The sequence below is a fragment of the Cetorhinus maximus genome, unplaced genomic scaffold (assembly GCF_964194155.1).
Source record: "Cetorhinus maximus unplaced genomic scaffold, sCetMax3.hap1.1 HAP1_SCAFFOLD_1877, whole genome shotgun sequence".
NCBI lineage: Eukaryota > Metazoa > Chordata > Chondrichthyes > Lamniformes > Cetorhinidae > Cetorhinus > Cetorhinus maximus.
Genome location: NW_027597817.1, coordinates 1 through 18,805, shown reverse-complemented (window position 1 = coordinate 18,805; position 18,805 = coordinate 1). Strand labels below are relative to the sequence as shown.

The window sequence follows — 18,805 nt, the reverse complement described above, 5'->3', positions numbered from 1 at the left end:
CCAGGGCAGGTACAGCACGGGGTTAGATACAGAGTAAAGCTCCCTCTACACCGTCCCCATCAAACACTCCCAGGACAGGTACAGCACGGGGTTAGATACAGAGTAAATGCGCTCGATTACTGAAGATACCCATGAACTGCATCTAAACCCAACACATCTAGAAGCATCAGTTAGTGTATATAAACAGAGCCATGTGAATTGATAGACGCAATTAATGAAAGGAATTAGAGACTGGAATCTAATCAAGGGGTTCGGGGGGTTTATATATAGAATAACAGATTCCCGGGAGTGAGTTACAGACTGGAATCTAATCGAGGGGTTCGGGGTGGTTTATATATAGAATAACAGATACCCGGGAGTGAGTTACAGACTGGAATCTAATCGAGGGGTTCGGGGTGGTTTATATATAGAATAACAGATACCCGGGAGTGAGTTACAGACTGGAATCTAATCGAGGGGTTCGGGGGGGTTTATATATAGAATAACAGATACCCGGGAGTGAGTTACAGACTGGAATCTAATTCAGGGGTTCGGGGGGGTTTATATATAGAATAACAGATACCCGGGAGTGAGTTACAGACTGGAATCTAATCGAGGGGTTCGGGGGGGTTTATATATAGAATAACAGATACCCGGGAGTGAGTTACAGACTGGAATCTAATGGAGGGGTTCGGGGAGTTTATATATAGAATAACAGATACCCGGGAGTGAGTTACAGACTGGAATCTAATCGAGGGGTTCGGGGGGTTTATATATAGAATAACAGATACCCGGGAGTGAGTTACAGACTGGAATCTAATCGAGGGGTTCGGGGTGGTTTATATATAGAATAACAGATACCCGGGAGTGAGTTACAGACTGGAATCTAATCGAGGGGTTCGGGGGGTTTATATATAGAATAACAGATACCCGGGAGTGAGTTACAGACTGGAGTCTAATCGAGGGGTTTGGGGGTTTTATATATAGAATAACAGATACCCGGGAGTGAGTTACAGACTGGAATCTAATCGAGGGGTTCGGGGGGGTTTATATATAGAATAACAGATACCCGGGAGTGAGTTACAGACTGGAATCTAATCGAGGGGTTCGGGGGGGTTTATATATAGAATAACAGATACCCGGGAGTGAGTTACAGACTGGAATCTAATCGAGGGGCTCGGGGTGGTTTATATATAGAATAACAGATACCCGGGAGTGAGTTACAGACTGGAATCTAATCGAGGGGTTCGGGGGGGGTTTATATATAGAATAACAGATACCCGGGAGTGAGTTACAGACTGGAATCTAATCGAGGGGTTCGGGGTGGTTTATATATAGAATAACAGATACCCGGGAGTGAGTTACAGACTGGAATCTAATCTATTCCAGCTCTCTCTCTCTCTCTCTCTCCCTTTCTCTGTTTCTCTGTGCCTGTCTGCCTCTCTCCCCCTGTGCCTCTCTCTCTCTCCCTCCTCCTCGCCCCCCCCGCCCTCCGTCGCTCGCCCCCTCCCCCTCTCTCCCCCACTCTCCCCCACTCTCTCTGTCTCTCTCTCTCTCCCCCCCTCTCTCCCTCCCACTCCCTCTGTCTCGCTCTCTCTCTCCCGCTCTCTCTCCCACTCTCCCCCTCTCTCCCCCTCTCTCCCCCGTTCCCCTAATCTACATGCCAGTCGTCCTTTTGCAGTCCTGCCTCTCTCTGAGTTTGATCTCCGTGTCAAGCAGAAAGGCCCCCGGCCTGAATTCCCCTTCCCCCCACCCCGGCTGAATCCTGTGTCCCAGGCGCCCCCCCATCCCCACTCGATGATGTGCAGGTACCTCTGTCCCCTGGTCCCGGCTCACCCCCACCTTCCCCAGTGAGATGGGACACCTCCCTCAGTGTGTGTGAACATTGTTGGTGCCGGTGAGATTGACGAGGATGGTTCCAGGGATGAGGGACTTCAGTTCCGTGGATGGATTGGAGAAGTTGGGACTGTTCTCCTTGGAGAAGAGAAGGTCAAGAGGAGATTTGATCGAGGTGTTCAAAATCACAAGGGGTGTGGGACAGACTGTAACAGGCTCAAGAGGGGCTGAATGGCTTCCTCCTGTTCCTGTGCAGCAGGCTCGAGAGGGGCTGAATGGCCTCCTCCTGTTCCTGTGTAACAGGCCCGAGAGGGGCTGAATGGCCTCCTCCTGTTCCTGTGTAACAGGCTCGAGAGGGGCTGAATGGCCTCCTCCTGTTCCTGTGTAACAGGCCCGAGAGGGGCTGAATGGCCTCCTCCTGTTCCTGTGTAACAGGCTCGAGAGGGGCTGAATGGCCTCCTCCTGTTCCTGTGTAACAGGCTTGAGAGGTGGGGGCTAATACAATATGGAGTAAGGGGGGGTGGGAGGAGGTGGGTGTGGGGGGGGGGGGGGGGGCTAGGAAACACCGGCACGGAGCAGAGGGGCCGAATGGCCTGTTCCTGGGATTTCCAGTTTGATTTGGGTCCGAGATTTCGGCCGGAGAGGAAATGACTGACAGTGCGATGTAATTCCACCTGGACCGTGGAGTCCCCGGGGTTAGGTTTTACCCTCAGAGGGTCCGGTGCCCCGCACGCCCACAGACCCCCCCCACACCCAGCTGACAAACATCCCCAGGTCAGTCGGAACCGCCTGGAACAACGAGCGAGCGATCGGACCTGTGGTCGGGGAGGGTGTTCCCCTTTGCTGCACTACCCTGCCGCTCCACCGTGTGGCGGCGTCGCTCCACGGACAGCGGCTGCCACTGTCGTGTCAGCCAGTCTTGGGCGGCCGCCTGCTTTGGGTGTGGGGATTAGGCCAGGGGACAAATAGTCCATTTCGCGAGGGCAGAGGGGAGGGCAACTCGAATAAGGAGCCATCACTAACGCTCGTTTTCCCAAGGCTTAACCTACTCACGCAGGGCACATCGGCAAGGGACCTGTACACTGACTGGTGTCTCTCAGTCCCCCCTCTCTCTCTCAGGGAGATATCTGTACACTGACTGGTGTCTCTCACTCCCCTCTCTCTCAGGGAGATATCTGTACACTGACTGGTGTCACTCAGTCCCCTCTCTCTCAGGGAGATATCTGTACACTGACTGGTGTCACTCAGTCCCCTCTCTCTCAGGGAGATATCTGTACACTGACTGGTGTCTCTCAGTCCCCTCTCTCTCAGGGAGATATCTGTACACTGACTGGTGTCTCTCAGTCCCCTCTCTCTCTCAGGGAGATATCTGTACACTGACTGGTGTCTCTCAGTCCCCTCTCTCTCTCAGGGAGATATTTGTACACTGACTGGTGTCTCTCAGTCCCTCTCTCTCTCAGGGAGATATCTGTACACTGACTGGTGTCTCTCAGTCCCTCTCACTCAGGGAGATATCTGTACACTGACTGGTGTCTCTCAGTCCCTCTCTCTCAGGGAGATATCTGTACACTGACTGGTGTCTCTCAGTCCCCTCTCTCTCAGGGAGATATCTGTACACTGACTGGTGTCTCTCAGTCCCTCTCTCTCAGGGAGATATCTGTACACTGACTGGTGTCTCTCAGTCCCTCTCTCTCTCAGGGAGATATCTGTACACTGACTGGTGTCTCTCAGTCCCTCTCTCTCTCAGGGAGATATGTGTACACTGACTGGTGTCTCTCAGTCCCCTCTCTCTCAGGGAGATATCTGTACACTGACTGGTGTCTCTCAGTCCCTCTCTCTCTCAGGGAGATATCTGTACACTGACTGGTGTCTCTCAGTCCCTCTCACTCAGGGAGATATCTGTACACTGACTGGTGTCTCTCAGTCCCTCTCTCTCAGGGAGATATCTGTACACTGACTGGTGTCTCTCAGTCCCCTCTCTCTCAGGGAGATATCTGTACACTGACTGGTGTCTCTCAGTCCCTCTCTCTCTCAGGGAGATATCTGTACACTGACTGGTGTCTCTCAGTCCCTCTCTCTCAGGGAGATATCTGTACACTGACTGGTGTCTCTCAGTCCCCTCTCTCTCAGGGAGATATCTGTACACTGACTGGTGTCTCTCAGTCCCCTCTCTCTCAGGGAGATATCTGTACACTGACTGGTGTCTCTCAGTCCCCTCTCTCTCAGGGAGATATCTGTACACTGACTGGTGTCTCTCAGTCCCCTCACTCTCTCAGGGAGATATCTGTACACTGACTGGTGTCTCTCAGTCCCATCTCTCTCTCTCAGGGAGATATCTGTACACTGACTGGTGTCTCTCAGTCCCCTCTCTCTCTCAGGGAGATATCTGTACACTGACTGGTGTCTCTCAGTCCCCTCTCTCTCAGGGAGATATCTGTACACTGACTGGTGTCTCTCAGTCCCCTCTCTCTCTCAGGGAGATATCTGTACACTGACTGGTGTCTCTCAGTCCCCTCTCTCTCAGGGAGATATCTGTACACTGACTGGTGTCTCTCAGTCCCCTCTCTCTCTCAGGGAGATATCTGTACACTGACTGGTGTCTCTCAGTCCCCTCTCTCTCTCAGGGAGATATCTGTACACTGACTGGTGTCTCTCAGTCCCCTCTCTCTCTCAGGGAGATATCTGTACACTGACTGGTGTCTCTCAGTCCCCTCTCTCTCTCTCAGGGAGATATCTGTACACTGACTGGTGTCTCTCAGTCCCCTCTCTCTCAGGGAGATATCTGTACACTGACTGGTGTCTCTCAGTCCCCTCTCTCTCTCTCAGGGAGATATCTGTACACTGACTGGTGTCTCTCAGTCCCCTCTCTCTCTCAGGGAGATATCTGTACACTGACTGGTGTCTCTCAGTCCCCTCTCTCTCTCAGGGAGATATCTGTACACTGACTGGTGTCTCTCAGTCCCCTCTCTCTCAGGGAGATATCTGTACACTGACTGGTGTCTCTCAGTCCCCTCTCTCTCTCTCAGGGAGATATCTGTACACTGACTGGTGTCTCTCAGTCCCCTCTCTCTCAGGGAGATATCTGTACACTCTGACTGGTGTCTCTCAGTCCCTCTTTCTCAGAGAGATATCTGTACACTGACTGGTGTCTCTCAGTCCCCTCTCTCTCTCAGGGAGATATCTGTACACTGACTGGTGTCTCTCAGTCCCCTCTCTCTCTCTCAGGGAGATATCTGTACACTGACTGGTGTCTCTCAGTCCCCTCTCTCTCTCTCAGGGAGATATCTGTATGCAGCAAACAGGGAGGGATTATGAGACCGGGTGTGTGTCTGTGGAGTGGAGGTGGGCTCTTGGCCCAGCAAACACCATCACGGACAGACTGCTCTGTTAATGGGATTGACATCTTGCACGGCCTATCCTGGGATAGAGCGGTTTCACAGCCCCTGTGGATTCTGGGTATATAACCTGCCATCACACTGGGTGTTTTAAGAGCTCCTACAGTGTCCATTTTGGAAATTTGGAGACCCGTTAGCGCTGCCGGGCTGATTCCAGATTCAGGGTCTCTCCCCACATCAGGACACCAGACAGTCAAAGAAGGAGATTTGAATTGTGCTCCCTCAGCACTGACCCTCCGACAGTGCGACGCTCCCTCAGCACCGACCCTCCGACAGTGCAACGCTCCCTCAGCACTGACCCTCCGACAGTGCGGCGCTCCCTCAGCACTGACCCTCCAACAGTGCGGCGCTCCCTCAGCACTGACCCTCCGACAGTGCGGCCCTCCCTCAGCGCTGACCCTCCGACAGTGCGGCTCTCTCTCAGCACTGACCCTCCGACAGTGCGGCGCTCCCTTAGCACTGACCCTCCAACAGTGCGGCGCTCTCTCAGCACTGACCCTCCGACAGTGCGGCCCTCCCTCAGCGCTGACCCTCCGACAGTGCGACATTCCCTCAGCACTGACCCTCCGACAGTGCGGCGCTCCCTCAGCGCTGACCCTCCGACAGTGCGGCTCTCCCTCAGCACTGACCCTCCGACAGTGCGGCGCTCCCTCAGCACTGACCCTCCGACAGCGCGGCGCTCCCTCAGCACTGACCCTCCGACAGTGCGGCGCTCCCTCAGCACCGACCCTCCGACAGTGCGGCGCTCCCTCAGCATTGACCCTCGACAGTGCGGCTCTCCCTCAGCACTGACCCTCCGACAGTGCGGCGCTCCCTCAGCGCTGACCCTCCGACAGTGCGGCGCTCCCTCAGCACTGACCCTCCGACAGTGCGGCGCTCCCTCAGCGCTGACCCTCCGACAGTGCGGCGCTCCCTCAGCACTGACCCTCCCACAGTGCGGCGCTCCCTCAGCACTGACCCTCCGACAGTGCGGCGCTCCCTCAGCGCTGACCCTCCGACAGTGCGACCTCCCTCAGCACTGACCCTCCGACTCTTCCCTGTTAAACGTTGCGCTGTAATTTTAGAACAGTGCCTTGTGCCTCATTAATTATTTCAGGTCGGCCCTCTGGAGACCAGAGGCATCAAACAAAGCTCGCTCTTTGATAAATTGTCAGCCTTCCTGCTCGTCGAGGATCTGAGGAGTGTCCCCACCGTGTGTGTGCTCCCCTCGCCGACAGCTGCCAAAGCCAGTGATCACATCCCGGCTCCTGGCTGCTACCCTCCATCCCCTCCACCCCTCTCCAACTCTTCCTCCAATCCCCATCCCCCAGTCATCCAGCTCCGCTCCCCGTCCCCTTGGCTATTCGCCCAGGGCGGGCCTCGTGGCCAGCTCTCGAGGCTGCGGGGGCTCAGAGACCAGCAGGAGGAGACTGGGCTGGTTTCCCCTCCTCGTCTTCTCCCGCCCTCACCTCCCCTCGCCTTTTGCTGCCTTCAGGCGAGGGGGCAACCTCAGACCCCCCGAGTGAGGCGGACAGAGAGGGAGCGAGAGTGAGGCGGAGAGAGAGTGAGAGGGAGCGAGAGTGAGGCGGAGAGAGAGAGGGAGCGAGAGTGAGGCGGAGAGAGAGAGGGAGTGAGAGTGAGGTGGAGAGAGAGAGAGGGAGCGAGAGTGAGGCGGAGAGAGAGGGAGCGAGAGTGAGGCGGAGAGAGAGAGAGAGCGAGAGTGAGGCGGAGAGAGGGAGCGAGAGTGAGGCGGAGAGAGAGAGGGAGCGAGAGTGAGGCGGAGAGAGAGAGGGAGCGAGAGTGAGGCGGGGAGAGAGAGATGGAGCGAGGGTGAGGCGGAGAGAGAGAGGGAGAGTGAGGCGGAGAGAGAGAGGGAGAGGGAGCGACAGTGAGGCGGAGAGAGAGAGAGGGAGGGAGAGTGAGGCGGAGAGAGAGAGAGAGAGGGAGCGAGAGTGAGGCGGAGAGAGAGAGGGAGCGAGAGTGAGGCGGAGAGAGAGAGAGGGAGCGAGAGTGAGGCGGAGAGAGAGGGAGGGAGCGAGAGTGAGGCGGAGAGAGAGAGAGGAAGCGAGAGTGAGGCGGAGAGAGAGAGGGAGCGAGAGTGAGGCGGAGAGAGAGGGAGCGAGAGTGAGGCGGGGAGAGAGAGATGGAGCGAGGGTGAGGCGGAGAGAGAGAGGGAGAGTGAGGCGGAGAGAGAGAGGGAGAGGGAGCGACAGTGAGGCGGAGAGAGAGAGAGGGAGGGAGAGTGAGGCGGAGAGAGAGAGGGAGCGAGAGTGAGGCGGAGAGAGAGAGAGGGAGCGAGAGTGAGGCGGAGAGGGAGCGAGAGTGAGGCGGAGAGAGAGAGAGGGAGGGAGAGTGAGGCGGAGAGAGAGGGTACGAGAGTGAGGCGGAGAGAGAGAGGGAGCGAGAGTGAGGCGGGGACAGAGAGAGGGAGCGAGAGTGAGGCGGAGAGAGAGAGGGAGCGAGAGTGAGGCGGAGAGAGAGAGAGGGAGCGAGAGTGAGGCAGAGAGAGAGAGGGAACGAGAGTGAGACGGAGAGAGAGAGGGAGCGAGAGTGAGGCGGAGAGAGCGAGAGAGAGGGAGCGAGAGTGAGGCGGAGAGAGAGAGAGGGAGCGAGAGTGAGGCGGAGAGAGAGAGAGAGGGAGCGAGAGTGAGGCGGAGAGAGAGAGGGAGCGAGAGTGAGGCGGAGAGAGAGGGCGGGAGCGAGAGTGAGGCAGATAGAGAGAGAGGGAGCGAGAGTGAGGCGGACAGAGAGAGAGGGAGAGCGAGAGTGAGGCGGAGAGAGAGAGAGGGAGCGAGAGTGAGGCGGAGAGAGAGAGGGAGCGAGAGTGAGGCGGAGAGAGAGAGAGAGGGAGCGAGAGTGAGGCGGAGAGAGAGAGGGAGCGAGAGTGAGGCGGAGAGAGAGAGAGGGAGCGAGAGTGAGGCGGAGAGAGAGGGAGGGAGCGAGAGTGAGGCGGAGAGAGAGAGAGGAAGCGAGAGTGAGGCGGAGAGAGAGAGGGAGCGAGAGTGAGGCGGAGAGAGAGAGGGAGCGAGAGTGAGGCGGGGAGAGAGAGATGGAGCGAGGGTGAGGCGGAGAGAGAGAGGGAGCGAGGGTGAGGCGGAGAGAGAGAGAGGGAGCGAGGGTGAGGCGGAGAGAGAGAGAGAGGGAGCGAGAGTGAGGCGGGGAGAGAGAGATGGAGCGAGGGTGAGGCGGAGAGAGAGAGGGAGCGAGGGTGAGGCGGAGAGAGAGAGAGGGAGCGAGGGTGAGGCGGAGAGAGAGAGAGAGGGAGCGAGAGTGAGGCGGGGAGAGAGAGAGGGAGCGAGAGTGAGGCGGAGAGAGAGAGAGGGAGCGAGAGTGAGCGGAGCGAGAGGGAAGGGCGAGAGTGAGGCGGAGAGAGAGATGGAGCGAGAGTGAGGCGGGAGAGAGAGAGGGAGCGAGAGAGAGGCGGGGAGAGAGAGGGAGCGAGAGTGAGGCGGAGAGAGAGAGGGAGCGAGAGTGAGGCGGGGAGAGAGTGAGGCGGAGAGAGAGAGGGAGCGAGAGTGAGGCGGAGAGAGAGAGGGAGCGAGAGTGAGGCGGAGAGAGAGAGGGAGAGCAAGAGTGAGGCGGAGAGAGAGAGAGAGAGGAGCGACAGTGAGGCGGAGAGAGAGGAGGGAGGGAGAGTGAGGCGGAGAGAGAGAGAGAGAGGGAGCGAGAGTGAAGGCGGGGAAAGAGAGGGAGCGAGAGTGAGGCGGAGAGAGAGAGAGAGGGAGCGAGAGTGAGGCGGAGAGAGAGAGAGGGAGGGAGAGTGAGGCAGAGAGAGAGGGGAGCGAGAGTGAGGCGGAGAGAGAGAGAGAGAGGGAGCGAGAGTGAGGTGGGGACAGAGAGAGGGAGCGAGAGTGAGGGGGAGAGAGAGAGGGGAGCGAGAGTGAGGCAGAGAGAGAGAGGGAACGAGAGTGAGACGGAGAGAGAGAGGGAGCGAGAGTGAGGCGGAGAGAGTGAGAGAGAGGGAGCGAGAGTGAGGCGGAGAGAGAGGGAGCGAGAGTGAGGCGGAGAGAAGAGAGAGAGGGAGCGAGAGTGAGGCAGAGAGAAAGAGGGAGCGAGAGTGAGGCGGAGAGAGAGAGGGAGCGAGAGTGAGGCGGAGAGAGAGGGAGGGGAGCGAGAGTGAGGCAGATAGAGAGAGAGGGAGCGAGAGTGAGGCGGACAGAGAGAGAGGGAGAGCGAGAGTGAGGCGGAGAGAGAGAGAGGGAGCGAGAGTGAGGCGGAGAGAGAGAGAGGAGCGAGAGTGAGGCGGAGAGAGAGAGAGAGGGAGCGAGAGTGAGGCGGAGAGAGAGAGGGAGCGAGAGTGAGGCGGAGAGGAGAGAGAGGGAGCGAGAGTGAGGCGGAGAGAGAGGGAGGGAGCGAGAGTGAGGCGGAGAGAGAGAGAGGGAGCGAGAGTGAGGCGGAGAGAGAGAGGGAGCGAGAGTGAGGTGGAGAGAGAGAGGGAGCGAGAGTGAGGCGGGGAGAGAGAGATGGAGGCGAGTGAGCTGAGAGAGAGAGAGGGAGCGAGGGTGAGGCGGAGAGAGAGAGTGAGGAGCGAGGGTGAGGCTGAGAGAGAGGGAGCGAGGGTGAGGCGGAGAGAGAGAGAGGGAGCGAGGGTGAGGCGGAGAGAGAGAGAGGGAGTGAGAGTGAGGCGGGGAGAGAGAGAGAGGGAGCGAGAGTGAGGCGGTGAGAGAGAGAGAGGGAGAGTGAGGCGGAGAGAGAGAGAGGGAGCGAGAGTGAGGCGTGAGAGAGAGAGGGAGCGAGAGTGAGGCGGAGAGAGAGAGAGGGAGCGAGAGTGAGGCGGAGAGAGAGAGAGTGAGAGCGAGAGTGAGGCGGAGAGAGGGGGGAGCAAGAGTGAGGCGGAGAGAGAGAGAGAGGGAGCGAGAGTGAGGCGGAGAGAGAGAGAGAGGGAGCGAGAGTGAGGCGGGGACAGAGGCTGGCGATGGAGTTGTCGAGCTCCCGCTGCCCCACCAAGGGTTAACCTGCAGCCCCACAGCCCTGGCACAGCCTCCGCTGCACGACCGGTGGGCACAGGCTGGGTGCTGGCTGCCAGTCGGGGAGAGGACGCTGAGGTTGCGGGCGGACAGCTGAGGGAGCCCCTGGGGAACCAGAGAGTGACGCGATCTCCCTCCCTCTCCTCCCGGAAAAGAAGCTCTCTATCCCAGGAAGCATCCACCGGGAAGCTTGTTAGCCTGCTTCTGCTAGCGCCTGCACTGTCGAGCGAGCGAGCAAGGGAAGAGGCTGACGACCCTTTTAAATGTGTATGGTGATATTTGCCCCGGTAAGATCAGATCTTTCGTTCTCTCAGTGCGGACGGCTGTGGTGAAGTGCCTTTTACTGAGACATGCACTCCACCCGACACACATTTGCAGCTGATCTATCATCTTCTTCAGCGCTCTCCTCTTCTCCGATCGCAGTTTTTCTGTTGGCCTCTTCCGATGAATAACCTTTCCCCTTCAAAGCCCCCGGTTTTTGTCCTCCGTCTATCAGTGTGGAGATGGCCACGTCCCCGACAATGATCCCGTTCCCTCAAGACCAGATGTTGGCTCCTGTGCCCTCACTGGGTCTTGCTCTCCCCCCTCAGAGTCACAAACGGGTCGGTTCTTGAGCGCGTCGAGGACCCCAGAGTGCAGGGCCGACACTCCCCCCGACGTGTGCCAGGGCTGAGGGAGCGCCGCACTGTCGGAGGGTCGGCGCTGAGGGAGCGCCGCACTGTCGGAGGGTCGGTGCCGAGGGAGCGCGCACTGTCGGAGGGTCAGCGCTGAGGGAGCGCCGCACTGTCGGAGGGTCAGCGCTGATGGAGCGCCGCACTGTCGGAGGGTCAGCGCTGAGGGAGCCGCCGCACTGTCGGAGGGTCAGCGCTGAGGGAGCGCCGCACTGTCGGAGGGTCAGCGCTGAGGGAGCGCCGCACTGTCGGAGGGTCAGCGCTGAGGGAGCGCCGCACTGTCGGAGGGTCAGCGCTGAGGGAGCGCCGCACTGTCGGAGGGTCAGCGCTGAGGGAGCGCCGCACTGTCGGAGGGTCAGCGCTGGGGGAGTGCCGCCCTGTCGGAGGGTCAGTGCTGAGGGAGCGCCGCACTGTCGGAGGGTCGGCGCTGAGGGAGCGCCGCACTGTCGGAGGGTCAGCGCTGAGGGAGCGCCGCACTGTCGGAGGGTCAGCGCTGAGGGAGCGCCGCACTGTCGGAGGGTCAGTGCTGAGGGAGCGCCGCACTGTCGGAGGGTCAGTGCTGAGGGAGCGCCGCACTGTCGGAGGGTCAGTGCTGAGGGAGCGCCGCACTGTCGGAGGGTCAGCGCTGAGGGAGCGCCGCACTGTCGGAGGGTCAGTGCTGAGGGAGCGCCGCACTGTCGGAGGGTCAGTACTGGGGGAGCTCCAAACTGTCGGGGGGTCAGGACTGAGGGAGCGCCGCACTGTCGGAGGGTCAGTGCTGAGGGAGCGCCGCACTGTCGGAGGGTCGATGCTGAGGGAGTGCCGCACTGTTGGAGGGTCGGTGCTGAGGGAGCGCCGCACTGTGGGAGGGTCAGTGCTGAGGGAGCGCCGCACTGTGGGAGGGTCAGTGCTGAGGGAGCGCCGCACTGTGGGAGGGTCAGTGCTGAGGGAGCGCCGCACTGTCGGAGGGTCAGCGCTGAAGGAGCGCCGCACTGTCGGAGGGTCAGCGCTGAGGGAGCGCCGCACTGTCGGAGGGTCAGTGCTGAGGGAGCGCCGCACTGTCGGAGGGTCAGTGCTGAGGGAGCGCCGCACTGTCGGAGGGTCAGTGCTGAGGGAGCGCCGCACTGTCGGAAGGTCAGTGCTGAGGGAGCGCCGCACTGTCGGAGGGTCAGTGCTGAGGGAGCGCTGCACTGTCGGAGGGTCAGTGCTGAGGGAGTGCCGCCCTGTCGGAGGGTCAGTGCTGAGGGAGCGCCGCACTGTCGGAGGGTCAGTGCTGAGGGAGTGCCGCACTGTCGGAGGGTCAGTGCTGAGGGAGTGCCGCCCTGTCGGAGGGTCAGTGCTGAGGGAGCGCCGCACTGTCGGAGGGTCAGTGCTGAGGGAGTGCCGCACCGTGGGAGGGTCAGTGCTGAGGGAGTGCCGCCCTGTCGGAGGGTCAGTGCTGAGGGAGCGCCGCACTGTCGGAGGGTCAGTGCTGAGGGGGCGCCGCACTGTCGGAGGGTCAGTGCTGAGGGAGCGCCGCACTGTGGGAGGGTCAGTGCTGAGGGAGCGCCGCACTGTGGGAGGGTTGGCGCTGAGGGAGCCCCGCACTGTCGGAGGGTCGGCGCTGAGGGAGCGCCGCGCTGTTGGAGGGTCAGTGCTGAGGGAGCGCCGCACTGTCGGAGGGCCAGTGCTGAGGGAGCGCTGCGCTGTTGGAGGGTCAGTGCTGAGGGAGCGCCGCACTGTCGGAGGGCCAGTGCTGAGGGAGCGCTGCGCTGTTGGAGGGTCAGTGCTGAGGGAGCGCCGCACTGTCGGAGGGTCGGTGCTGAGGGAGTGCCGCGCTGTCGGAGGGTCAGTGCTGAGGGAGTGCCGCACTGTCATGTCTATATCGGCTCTCCGAATGAGTAGTTCACTTAGTGCCTCTCTCCTGCCCTCTCCCTGTCTCCCCGCACATTCTCCCTCTTCAGATAATGATCCGATTCCCTCTCCCCTTTGGAAAGCCTCGGTTGACCCTGCCTCCCCCACACTCTCAGGCAGCGCCTTCCAGATCCTAACCACTCGCCGCGTGAAAAAGTTTCTCCTCGCGTCTCCGTCGCTGTTTTACTGTCATATTTAGGTTGCTGTGAGCTGGGTAACTTTTGCCTTTTAGGTTCGAACCTAACCCAAGCACATTTACTCACAAAAGATAAGCTGGCCTGCCCTCTTGTCGATGGAGAAGGGTTCCTTCCGGAAAGCACTTGGTAATACAGTCAAACAGCTCGCTTGAGATTCCGGCTCTTTAGATTCTGTTTAAGGTCAGAAGTGGGGATGTTCGCTGATGGTCGCACAATGTTCAGCACCATTCGCGACTCCTCAGATACTGAAGCAGTCCCATGTCCAAATGCAGCAAGACCTGGACAATATCCAGGCTTGGGCTGACAAGTGGCAAGTAACATTCACGCCACACAAGTGCCAGGCAATGACCATCTCCAACAAGAGAGAATCCAACCATCACCCCCTTGACGTTCAATGGCATTAACACCACTGAATCCCCCACTATCAACATCCTGGGGGTTACCATTGACCAGAAACTGAACTGGGCCCAGCCAGATAAATACTGTGGCTACAAGAGCAGGTCAGTGGCTGGGAATCCTGCGGAGAGTAACTCACCTCCTGACTCCCCCAAAGCCTGTCCACCATCGACAAGGCACAAGTCAGGAGTGGGATGGGACACTCCCCACTTGCCTGGATGAGTGCGGCTCCCACAACACTCAAGAAGCTCGACACCGTCCGGGACAAAGCAGCCCCCGCTCGATCGGCACCCCATCCACAAACATTCACTCCCTCCACCACCACCGACGCACAGGGGCAGCAGTGTGTGTACCATCTACAAGATGCACTGCAGCAACTCGCCAAGGCTCCTTCGACAGCGCCGCCCAAACCCACCACCTCTACCCACCTAGAAGGACAAGGGCAGCAGACACACGGGGAACACCACCACCTGCAAGTTCCCCTCCGAGCCATTCACCATCCTGACTTGGAAATATATCGGCCGTTCCTTCACTGTGGCTGGGTCAAAATCCTGGAGCTCCCTCCCTAACAGCGCGGTGGGTGTACCTACACCACACGGGGACTGCAGCGGCTCAAGAAGGGGGCTCACCCCCACCTTCTCAAGGTCTGGCCTAGCTAGTGAGGCCCACATCCTGTGAAGGATTATCAAAAAGTTCCCCAGCTGAGTCAAGGTCAGGTCTTGAACTCTTTGCTTTACAGCTCTGTTGCTCGACAGAGACACAGACCAGGCTTGTATCCCCGAGACTATCACAGATTAAAGGGGGGGGTGGGATCTGATCGAGGGGTTCAAAATTATTAAGGGATTCACTCGGGTTGATAAGAGAGAAACTATTGTCTCTGGCAGGGGGTGGGTGTGGGGTGGAGGAGGAATCCAGAACAAGGGGGCAGTACCTTAAAATTCGAGCCAGGCCGTTCAGGGGGTGATGTCAGGAAGGACTTGCTCGCACAGAGGGGAGTGGGAATCCGGCACTCTCTCTTCTCCCCCCGAAACCCCCCACAAGATATCTGTCATGGGGCAGGGGGCTCGAGTGGAAATTTCAAACCTAAGATTGATAAGATTTTTTTGTTGGGTAAGGAGGGGTATTGAGGGTTACGGAACTGACGGGGTTAGATGGAGTTAAGGTACAGATCAGCCACGATCTGGTTGAATGGAGGACCAGGCTCGAGAGGGGCTGAATGGCCTCCTCCTGTTCCTGTGTAGCAGGCTCGAGAGAGAGGGGCTGAATGGCCTCCTCCTGTTCCTGTGTAGCAGGCTCGAGAGAGAGGGGCTGAATGGCCTCCTCCTGTTCCTGCGTAACAGGCTCGAGAGGGGCTGAATGGCCTCCTCCTGTTCCTGTGTAGCAGGCTCGAGAGAGAGAGGGGCTGAATGGCCTCCTGTTCCTGTGTAGCAGGCTCGAGAGAGAGGGGCTGAATGGCCTCCTCCTGTTCCTGTGTAACAGGCTCAAGGGGCTGAATGGCCTTCATTTGTTGTGATGTTCTTAAGTATTGTTAGAGAGCTCTTAAAGATTGCTTTGGAGTGGCAAACCACCTCTTTACAAAGGACCCTGCCCTGGAGTGTTTGATGGGGACGGTGTAGAGGGACCTTTACTCTGTATCTAACCCCGTGCTGTACCTGTCCTGGGAGTGTTTGATGGGGACGGTGTAGAGGGAGCTTTACTCTGTATCTAACCCCGTGCTGTACCTGTCCTGGGAGTGTTTGATAGGGACAGTGTAGAGGGAGCTTTACTCTGTATCTAACCCCGTGCTGTACCTGTCCTGGGAGTGTTTGATGGGGGACGGTGTAGAGGGAGCTTTACTCTGTATCTAACCCCGTGCTGTACCTGCCCTGGAGTGTTTGATGGGGACAGTGTAGAGGGAGCTTTACTCTGTATCTAACCCCGTGCTGTACCTGTCCTGGGAGTGTTTGATGGGGACGGTGTAGAGGGAGCTTTACTCTGTATCTAACCCCGTGCTGTACCTGTCCTGGGAGTGTTTGATGGGGACAGTGTAGAGGGAGCTTTACTCTGTATCTAACTTCGTGCTGTACCTGTCCTGGGAGTGTTTGATGGGGACAGTGTAGAGGGAGCTTTACTCTGTATCTAACCCCGTGCTGTACCTGTCCTGGGAGTGTTTGATGGGGACGGTGTAGAGGGAGCTTTACTCTGAATCTAACCCCGTGCTGTACCTGTCCTGGGAGTGTTTGATGGGGACGGTGTAGAGGGAGCTTTACTCTGAATCTAACCCCGTGCTGTACCTGTCCTGGGAGTGTTTGATGGGGACAGTATGGAGGATGTGTTTTGGTGTGCAGAAGGGTTAAGTTGGTGATGAAGTTTGCCCCTGGTAGCCAGCCTCCAGCAATGTGTCTGCTGGGGAGTTGGAAGGTGTGGTGTTAGATCTTGGAGAAGTTCAGGGTAAGCTGTAAATTATTTATAAAGCCACTAATGCATTCAAATGAGCTCCATATTCAAACCATATAAAGATTCGCTGCTAAATTATTTAGACTGCATTTGTTCATTGACTCCTGTGAGTCTTCAAAGATCTGAGTTTAATAATGCAGCCAGCTGAGTTAGGGGAAATGAGGGGATGTGAAATGGATGGGGGGAGCTGCGATATGAGCATGGCTTTCCAATCCTGCCTCTCCCTCTCGCTCTTTCTCCCTCTCGCTCTCTCTCCTTCTCACTTTCTCTCACTCTCCCGCTCTTTCTTTCTCTCTCTCTCTCCCGCTCTTTCTCTCTCTCGCCCGCTCTTTCTCTCTCTCTCCCGCACTTTCTCTCTCGCACTTTCCTCCTCTCGCTCTTTCTCCCCCCCTTTCTCTCTCTCCCTCTTTCTCTCTCTTGTTCTCTCTCTCCGTCTTTCTCTCTCTTGTTCTCTCTCTTCCTTTGCCTTTCTCTCTCACCCTTTCTCACTCTCACTCTCTAGCTCTTTCTCTTTTTTATGTCACTCTTTCTCTCTCATTTGCTCTTTCTCTCTCTCCCGCTCTTTCTCTTTCTCTCTCTCCCGCTCTTTCTCTCTCTCTCACTCGCTCTTTCTCTCTCTCTCCCGCTCTTTCTCTTTCTCTCTCTCCCGCTCTTTCTCTCTCTCTCCCGCTCTTTCTCTCTCTCTCCCGCTCTTTCTCTCTCTCTCCCGCTCTTTCTCTCTCTCTCTCTCCCGCTCTTTCTCTCTCTCACTCTTTTTCTCCCTCATTCTCTCTCTTTCTCTCTCTTTCTCTTTCTCTCTCTTCCTATCTTTTACTCTCTCTCTTTGCCTTTCTCTCTTTCTCTCTCTCATTCACTCTCTCTCTGCCTTTCTTTCTCTCACGCTCTCTCCTTCACTCTGCCTTCCTCTCTCACTCTGTCTCTGTCTCTCTCTGCCCCTCTCCCGCTCTTTCTTTCTCTCCCGCTCTTTCTTTCTCTCTTTCACCCTTTCTCTTGTTCTCTCTCTTCCTCTGCCTTTCTCTTTCTCACCCTCTCTCTCTCACTCTTTCTCTCTCTCTCTTTCTCTGCCTTTCTCTCTCTCTCACTCACTCTTTCTCTCCTTCACTCTGCCTTTCTCTCACTCTTTCTCTCTCACCCTTTCTCACTCTTTCACGCTCTTTCCCTCTCACTCTTTCCCACTCTCTCACTCTTTCCCTCTCTCTCACTCTTTCCCTCTCACTCTTTCCCTCTCTCACTCTTTCCCTCTCTCTCACTCTTTCCCTCTCTCTCACTCTTTCCCTCTCTCTCACTCTTTTTCTCTCACTCTTTCTTTCTCTGCCTTTCTCTCTCTATCTGACTCTCTCTGCCTTTCCCCCCCTCTTTCTCTCTCTCTGGCTGTCTCCCTCTCTCTCCCCCCTCTCTGGCTGTCTCCCTCTCTCTCTCTCTCTCTGGCTGTCTCCCTCTCTCTCCCCCTCTCTGGCTGTCTCCCTCTCTCTCTCTCTCTCTGGCTGTCTCCCTCTCTCTCTCTCTCTCTGGCTGTCTCCCTCTCTCTCCCCCCTCTCTGGCTGTCTCTCTCTCTCTCTCTGGCTGTCCCCCTCTCTCTCTCTCTCTGGCTGTCCCCTCTCTCTCTCTCTCTCTGGCTGTCCCCCTCTCTCTCTCTTTCTCTCTCTGGCTGTCCCCCTCTCTCTCTCTCTCTGGCTGTCCCCCTCTCTCTCTCTCTCTGGCTGTCCCCCTCTCTCTCTCTCTCTCTCTGGCTGTCCCCCTCTCTCTCTCTCTCTCTGGCTGTCCCCCTCTCTCTCTCTCTCTCTGGCTGTCCCCCTCTCTCTCTCTCTCTCTGGCTGTCCCCCTCCCTCTCTCTCTCTCTCTGTCTCTCTCTCTCTCTCTCCCTCTCTCTCCCTCTCTCTCCCTCTCCCTCTCTCTCCCTCTCTCTCCCTCTCTCTCTCTCTCTCTCTCTCTGCCTCTGTCCCTTTCTGAATCAGTGTGTGGGTGTAGAGAGAGAGAGAGAGACGGGGAGATAGAGAGACGCAGAGGCTGAGGGGGGATGGAGAAAGAGGCAGATAGAGAGGGAGAGACAGACAGAGAGCGAGAGAGAGAGTGCGCCCTGACTGGATGCCGGTTGCTTTGGTGGTACCAGATGAGGTATTTTGAATGACCAGCTGAACACGAAGCCAAAAGCCTTTGCAGGGGATGTTAACGATGGAAATCAGACCTCGAAAACAAGCGAGTGGATTAAAACGGCCGAATGCAAGCTGTCAGTTATTTACCCACGTGTCATCCGCAGATTTTTGCCATCTTCGCGTTCGCCACTTGCGGCAGCTATTCCGGAGAGTTCCGCCTCAGCGTCGAGTGCATCAACAGGAGCGAGAGCGACCTCGACATCAGGGTGCAGTTCGAGTACCCGTTCAGGTAGGTGTGTGTGTGTTTGGGGGGGGGGCACCCACCAGCTTTCCTGACTGTCAACACCCACCCCCTTCCCCGCCCCAAGTCCGCTTAACCGGAGACGAGGACAGGAAAAAGGCCGGAAAAGGCCTCAGCGGGTCTGCGGAGAGAGAAAGACTAGACTTAACGTTTCGAGTGCGTCTGCCTCTTCAGAGCTAAAGAGCAGCAAAAAATTAGATAACATTTACACTGTTTAAGGAGGTGGTGGGGTGGAGAGGGTGAAGCTGGAGAGAAGATGGGTGGGGGCTAAGGAGAGATTGACAACAGCGTCGTGGACAAAACGACAAAAGGAGTGTCAACGGTGGTGTTAAAGACTACTAAAGGGGGTGCGAATAGCGGCATTAAGGTAAGAGAGCAGAATGTGTTAATAGCAGGGCAAGGGTCAGCGCCCTGTGAAAGAACAACATGGAACAAGTAACAGATCCCCTTTTGGGGGGCGGGGACGGTGGTGGGGGGGATAATAGGATGAAAAGGGATAGAAAAAGGGGACGAAACAATGAATAAAAATGAAAATAAGTGGATACACAAATACATTTTTATAGAAAAGGAGGGTGGGGGACGGAGGAGAGAGTTCATGATCTGAAATTGTTGGACTCAATATTCATGTCCGAAAGGCTGTAAAGTGCCCAGTCGGAAGATGAGGTGCTGTTCCCTCCAGTTTG

General features: G+C 57.4%; 1 long non-coding RNA gene across 1 annotated transcript in view; it reads left to right on the top strand.

Annotated features, from left to right (window-relative positions):
- The window catches only part of LOC144676762 (uncharacterized), a 49,401-nt gene extending 31,290 nt beyond the window's left edge, over positions 1–18,111 (top strand). The window contains exon 3 of the long non-coding RNA XR_013575423.1: positions 17,986–18,111. This is a non-coding gene — a long non-coding RNA (uncharacterized LOC144676762). The remainder of the gene's footprint in view (positions 1–17,985) is intronic.
- Positions 18,112–18,805: the final 694 nt, after the last annotated feature.